Source organism: Arvicanthis niloticus, chromosome 11 (assembly GCF_011762505.2).
Source record: "Arvicanthis niloticus isolate mArvNil1 chromosome 11, mArvNil1.pat.X, whole genome shotgun sequence".
Classification (NCBI taxonomy): Eukaryota; Metazoa; Chordata; class Mammalia; order Rodentia; family Muridae; genus Arvicanthis; species Arvicanthis niloticus.
This window is the reverse complement of record NC_047668.1, coordinates 35649689-35656947: the sequence shown is the minus strand read 5'-3', so window position 1 is coordinate 35656947 and position 7259 is coordinate 35649689. Positions and strand designations below refer to the sequence as shown.

Genomic DNA, 7259 nt, shown 5'->3' with positions numbered 1-7259 from the left:
GCTGTCCTCTCCTACACTAACATTGCACGTACTCTATATTAATGGAGACACGAGAGAGTGGGTAACTCTCGGGAGTCAGGGAAGAGAGTGACTTGTCCTGGGCCTTCCCCTCATACCCTGCGACCAGAACTGCAGCCCTACGGAGTGGGCAGGGCCTCTTGCTGCACCTCACGCCCTTCTTTTAGTCTCCTTCAAGTTGTCTGCTAGCTGGTTTTCCTGCTCTCTCTCCCAGGAGAAAAACACTTGAGCCAGAGATGGCAGCCACCCTGCTCATGTCTGGGTCCTAGATGAGACTTAATGTCATTGCCTTCTCAACATTTCTAACCATGTCTCTAATTTCAAGAAGAAAAGCTGGTTCTAAACTCCTAGATACCAAGTAGTGAGGAAGCAATGTGTGACTTCAGGCCCCTGTCACATTTGAAGATATGGCCATGTACCTCACTCGGGAAGAATCGAGACCTCTGGATCCTACACGAAGAGACCTGTACAGGGATGTGATGCAGGAGAATTATGGAAATGTTGTCTCACTGGATTTTGAGATCAGGAGCGAGAATGTAGCAAACCCCAAACAAGAGTTTAGTGACGATGTGGAATTCGCATCCATGTTGGAAGAGCCTCTTGAGAATGCTGAAAAGAATCCTGGAAGTGAAGAGGCCTTTGAAAGTGGGGACCGGTCAGAAAGGCCGTGGGGAGACCTGACAGCGGAGGAGTGGGTAAGCTACCCTCTCCAGCCAGTCACTGATCTGCTTCTCCACAGGGAAGCGCACACGGGCATCCGCTACCACATTTATTCTCAGTGTGGGAAAGCCTTCAGTCAGATTTCAGACCTCAATCGCCACCAGAAAACGCACATGGGAGACAGGCCCTATAAGTGTTCCGAGTGCAACTCTCACTTCATCCAGCACCAGAGAACACACACTGGTGAGCGACAACGAGTGTGGGAAAAGCTTTGGCTGGAGCTCACACCTCATCCAGCACCAGATGAACCACACCAGGGAGAAGCCTCACAAATGCAGTGAGTGTGGGGAAAAGCTTCAGCCGCAGCTCCCACCTAGCTCAGCACCAGAGGACTCACACCAAGAAGCCTTATGAGTGTAACGAGTGTTGGCGAAGCTTTGGGGGAAAGGTCGGATCTGATTAAGCCCCAGAGAACCCACACGGGAGAAAAGCCCTATGAGTGTGTACAGTGTGGAAAGGGCTTCACACAGAGCTCCAACCTCATCACCCATCAGAGAGAGTTCACACCGGGGAGAAGCCTTATACCAGTGTGCTAAGAGTTTCAGCCGGAGCTCAGCTCTTATTAAACACAAGAGAGTTCATACCGACTAGGCCCTGCAACCCTGTGTAAGAAATGACATGTTTAGAGGCCAAGTGATGTTCCATATCAGCGGGCTTCCTTAAGACAGCTCTTTTTAATGTTCTGACATCCCTTGTTGTGGGCTACAGCCTGAAACATGAAAGAAAGCAACCCTTTTGAAAATTCAGACCCACAGCTTTGGGGTTGCTGTCCCCCTCCTCCAAAACGGTGATGTTTATTCACTGATGATTATATGAGTTGCTTCATCAAAGTCAGCCTCCCATCCTGAGTAACTTGAGAGCTAAAGACCAGAGGACAAGATGCTGGTGGTCACTTGGGCCCGGAGATGGAGTACATCTTTAAAATTTTTTTCTCTCTCTCTCTTGTATGTTTGGCCAAAAAAGACTGCAGCGGGAGAAATAGGGTGGTCACAGCCCCTCTGGTAGAGCAGAAGACAGGTGGACTTGCCCTGAGCTGGGACTGTTCACACGCTGCAGTAGCTGGGCTCACACACACCCCTTCCAAAGGGCTTTTTTTTGAGTAGCTCACCTTCATATCTAACCATCTCCTTGTGCACAGGATTCTGCCTGCTGAAAGCCGTGATCTCGGAGTTTCTCCTTGTTTCTCACTTGTGTATAGCTTGAATGTTTTTGAAAGCTAACCTAAGATACAATGTAACCGGAAACAGGAGGCACCTGTTTGAGGACCAAGGACCCAAGGTCAGTGATGACATCAGCAAGAGACAGCCATTGATCAGACTTTTCTTCAAAAATCACTTTACAGATCACAGTAGGGAAACTGCCTTTAGGAAAAGATCTGGCTAGAAGTCATGATGGATCAGAAGGAGGAAGTGAACTGACCCCCGTCCCCCCACCCCCAGGGAAGGGAGCCCAGGACCCTTCCCAGGGAACAGCAGTCCGTGCTGAGGTCTTTGCCATCTAATCTTTAAGATCACTTGCCCCTGTACTGTTAACTCTAGGGCTTGATAGGGCCACAGCCCAGTCTTTATCTTAGCTTGCATAAAGGCATGTGTATGTTCAGTGAAATGTGTATTCTGATAGCAGAAACTGAATTCATAACAATCAGTATGCTCTTTTGTGAAGCAGATCATAAGATAGAACTGTGGACATAACTCCCGTGTGAGAGCTAATAATGTACTTTACTTTTCTTTTGTGACGGAGAAGAAACATTTTAGCATTAGTGCTCACGCACAGTGCGCTCCTGTGAGGTTTGGTTTTGTACAGAACTAAGCACTTGTGTGGACATGTCCATCAATGGCGAGAGAGTGACTGGACACTCAGGTCTATTGTCCTTTCTCAGGCGGAATTATCTTCTGTGATGAATGGCCTCATTTGAAGGCACGAATAAACCTATGAAGGAATGTGTTTTCAGCATCCAGACACAAATAGTTAAAACGAGTTGACTCAGTGTAGCCCGATACTTCACTTCTCCTTAGATAGCCTGGATGTTGGTGCTTATTCAGCCCTGAGGGGATGGAGGGAAGTTGGCATCCAGGGAGCTGGGACTTTGAGAGTGTGAGTGTGAGTGTGTGTGTGTGTGTGTGTATACACATGTGTGTGCATGTGTATGCACTTATAGAGTCCCAGTGTATTTCTATGGTGCTTCTTTGCAAAGTTGCAAACGTAATTATTATTATTATTATTGTTATTATTATTATTATTATTATTATTATTATTATTACTAAAGAAAACCCTTTTTGTTAAAGTTCTCTGGGATTTGGCACTTAAAGACCAGTGTTTCCCTGCAGAGAGTCACTGTGGCCACAGCTGGATGATACCATATCACTAGTGACAACCTGAAAAGCAACCGAAGGAGAAACCACTCAGAACTACCACTTCTAAGTGGTCACTCCCATTTAAGGACAAACTTAGGGCAGGGTGCATGGTTTCTAGTCTGTACAAATCTAGCCTACTGTGGGTATTCATATTTTAACTGTTAGGTGACTTACATGTTCTTGGTAACTAACTTGCCAGATGTGTCTTCTGTATCAGTGCAGCCGATGACTTTGGTGGCGTTCAGCGTTCTCCCATTGCTTCTTCGAGCCTCATAAGCGACTGCCTGGGAGTGGCTCATAGAAGACAGAACCTCTGACACAACTTTATTTCACTTTGTTTCCCTCCTCTCTTCCTAACTTACACGCACGCACGCATGCATGCACGCACGCACTCCACCATGCCCACCCAGCCTCAGCCTTCCTTTGAAGGTTATGTTGTGTCCTGTTTGCCGCTTTTGCTTCTAGGAGATGAAAGGCTCCAGAAGATTTCTGATTGCCTTCCCATGTCTTCCTATGTGTACAGTCCAGCTGGGTGACTAAAAAGGCAATGGCTGTGCCAACTCTGTCCACACCGTTGTGGTCAGCTGCTCCCCTTCCCGTGCTGAGCTGTGGCAGTCATACATGCGCCACACTTCACTAACACTGTGTGCATGCCTTCTGTTCGGAAGTCCCTGGCTGTTTCTGCACATACCAGACAGTCTGTGCCTGTGTTCTATGGTTGTGGAGAGTGGTTGAACAGGTAAATCTGTAGAGCAGATTCCCCTGCTATTGGTCAATTATCCTAGTGTCTTGTCTATAGCTGCATTATCCTAACAATATTCTATAATTAAAGATATAATTTTTAAACTCAAAGAAAAAAAAGAGAAAATCCTGACAGCCTTCACAAATAACCCCAGAGCTCACACAGACTGGGTGGCACTCAGGCTATGCAACTCTTCCTTCCAAGGTTCAGCTTTGTGTTTTCTAGCTGATAATCTCAGTTTATGCCACTAACTATTTTAGAAGACAACAAACAAACTTAATTGCCCTACATTCTTAGTTCCTTCGAACTTAAAACTCTGAAATACTTCAGAAATATACTATTCTTAAGTTAAAATTAAAATATGAATATGTTGGAAGATAGTTGTTCAGGACCCTCCTAAACAGAAGTGGCTCCTATTTCACTTTTAGATGAAATAGGAGAAAATTCTGATATCATAGCAAAAACTCATATTTTGTTGATATTTGTGAGAATGTAAAGATATCAACAATAACATAAATAAATAAATAAATAAAACACAGGTATAATGTGTTGCTGTCCAGGGTACCAAACCTCATTTTTTCTACTAGACTAAGGTCAGTGCTCAGCCCATCATAGATGCCAGAGAACCATCAACCAACACAGAAAAATGAGAATTAAATAGGAGTCTCAACCATCAGCCAATCATATGCATTAAGATAGCTCAAGCAGTCTCCTTGGACTTTTCTTCCCAGAATATATGGGTGTTTCTTAAACGAATGACTCAAAACGAGAAATAAGCCACGAAGAGGCCACATGAGAGTCTGCAGTGCCTAGTGGTCAACATTCCACACATTTAAGAATGCCACTGCCACAGGATCTAGCTAGCCCCTGAAAAGCATGATGTGTAAGAAAAAAAAATGTGCTAAAGAATTAAGAGGAAAGTAATTTGTCAAGCAGGCATTTCCAAATCCACTGCAGAGGGTAGAGGATTAATGGAGCCAAAAGCATTATATAGCTCAAGGTCCTGTGGTGGTCTCAGTCCTGGACCAGAAAGATCCCCCTTCCTTGTATAATATGAGCTATAACTTATCTGTGCTAGACGTTCCTAAGAGGCAAAACAAGATTGCTACAGAGCCCAGGGAAACCTTACAACAGATTAGGGGATGCCCTCCAAGGGAAACTACCTCTAACCAAAGTATTGCCTTAGATAAGACAAAAAAGATAACAACAACAACAACAGCAACAAAAAACCCCAAAAACAAAAAGCAGTGTTTAGTCATGGGTTTCTCTAGTAACCCACTTAGAGACCAGGAAAGAACTCACATAATTAGACCACCATTCTTCCATCTAGTCTGTGATTAGAAAACTAGTAGTCAGAATGCTTGCTAGGAATTCAGGCAGCTATAAGACACTGAGGCTGAACCATGTAAGAGGAGTAACCCTTTGGGAAGCTGCTGTGTTTGATTTGCCAGAGAACCTCGTAAGGGATTCCACAGAACCCGTGCAAAAAACTTCCCATGATTTTTTTTGAATTACCATCCTTGGCAGCACTTGGAGAGGCTCAGGAGGCTTCAGCAGTTGGGATGTGGGGTTGGCGTCAAGAAGTAGACAAGTAAGAAAAAGCTATGGCAGTTACTGCAATGTCAGTGTGCCCTGGTCAGAATTGAAACAGGAGAGTAAGAAACATGCACCATGGAGGTGAGCTATCTATCAAACATGTCAAAAAAAGGTGTTATCAGATGGGAGGAACAGAGACTTGTAGTGGTGCTGCCAACTGACTAGAGGCCCCTTCACCCAAGGCTACCATTAGTGAACAGTTAATATCCTTCAGATATTTTCTTTTGCCAGGCCTGGCAACTTCACTTTAATTCATGAAGTTAATTCAGCATCATGAAATTACAAAGACGGACTGGATCATGAGAGAGTTGCCACTAGCACAGTGTAGGATAAACTGTTCTTTCTTGATACTGTAGAAAGGCCAGGTGGTCTACAGGACCAAGAGAGCCATCTCTTCAGGTCGCTTTTCCACCCCTCAACACCTTACCAGTAAGGATACAGGGAACAACAACAAAACATTTATCAACATGGTCTCCAGCATATTTTTGCTTTACCAGCTGGGTTTGTGTGAATAATGTGGCCAGCTGCATGTGAACAATGTATGCAAACAGTGTACAAATGAACAAGGCAGTGTGGGGACAGAGTGGGAAGCTTCATTTAGTGGCTCTGCATCAGCAGATGTGGTGATGAAGAGAAGGACAGAAATACAGGGTTGTTAGGAGCACGTGCCTGACTGTTCCCAGAATGAGGATGATATCCAGACTGGGTAAAATGCACTACAGACATTTGCCTAAGCCTTAGGATGCAATCGAAGAGCGCTGTGTCTGGGTGGTGGAGGAAAAGTTATTGTGGCCTTTCCTTTCTGTTCAAAGCAGTTGTTAGAAGCCTAGCCCAGAGCCAGAGTGAAGAATAATCCCTTAGCCACTCAGAGAACTGCTTTACATCTCACAGCTTATACTACTTTTGTCTCTGTGTCTGTCCATCTAACCATCCATATGTCTGTATGTGTATTTACACATATACAAAACATTCCACACTCACACAACAACCCATAAATAAACTGGTTCTTTTAAAAGTAATGAACCAAAATTGTACTGATTGGTCTTGCTCCATTTGGAATCACTGAAATTCAGAAATTCCCTATTTTCCCAGTTTAAAATAGAAACTCCCACTTACTTGACTTAAGTATTCAGTCAATTATGGTTTTTTTTTTGTCTTTGAGACAGGGTCTCCTGTAGCCCTGGAGAGCCTCAAACTTGCTAAGTATCAAAAGTTGACATCAAATTTACGATTGTTCTATTTCCACCTATCCCCTTGTAAGAGCTCCATTACAGGCAGGCATTGCCATTCCTATGGTCATAAGCTCCTGGGATTAAAACCCAGGACTTCATCTATGGGAGGCCAGAACTCTGCCAAATCATCTATATTACATCATACTCAGAAAGCCTGGTGCTATGGGTAAACCCCTGGCGTTGTAGAAATGTTTTCTTAAAAGGTTGGCATGCCTGGGGTCCTGTCCTTACCCCCAGGGACTTCACTCTTCTGTCCTGGCCTCTCCCCTCCCTCTTTCCAGTGAATTTCTGTTTTTATTGAATCTAGGAGTATCTTATTATGGAAACCAAAACACAGTTGACTAAAGAAAGAATATTGTGCCTGCCTTGCTAGAATTGTCCATTATAAAATCAAACTGGCTCTGGGTGCTCGGATTGTATGTTTTTTTTGTTTTGTGTATTTTTTCCATTATTATTGCTGTAGAAAAGTAGATTGCATCCAGCTCCTCACAAATGCTAGGCAAGCACTCCATCACTGAACCATATTCTCAGACCTCTTTTCACATTGAGTTTTGCAACCGGGTCTTGATGCCCTTAGGATGATGTCACAAGAAATTG

The 7259-nt window shown here is 44.2% G+C and overlaps 1 pseudogene; it reads left to right on the top strand.

Moving 5' to 3' along the window:
- Nucleotides 1-254: 254 nt before the first annotated feature.
- Nucleotides 255-1329, top strand: LOC117717369 (zinc finger protein 250-like; annotated as a pseudogene).
- Nucleotides 1330-7259: the final 5930 nt, after the last annotated feature.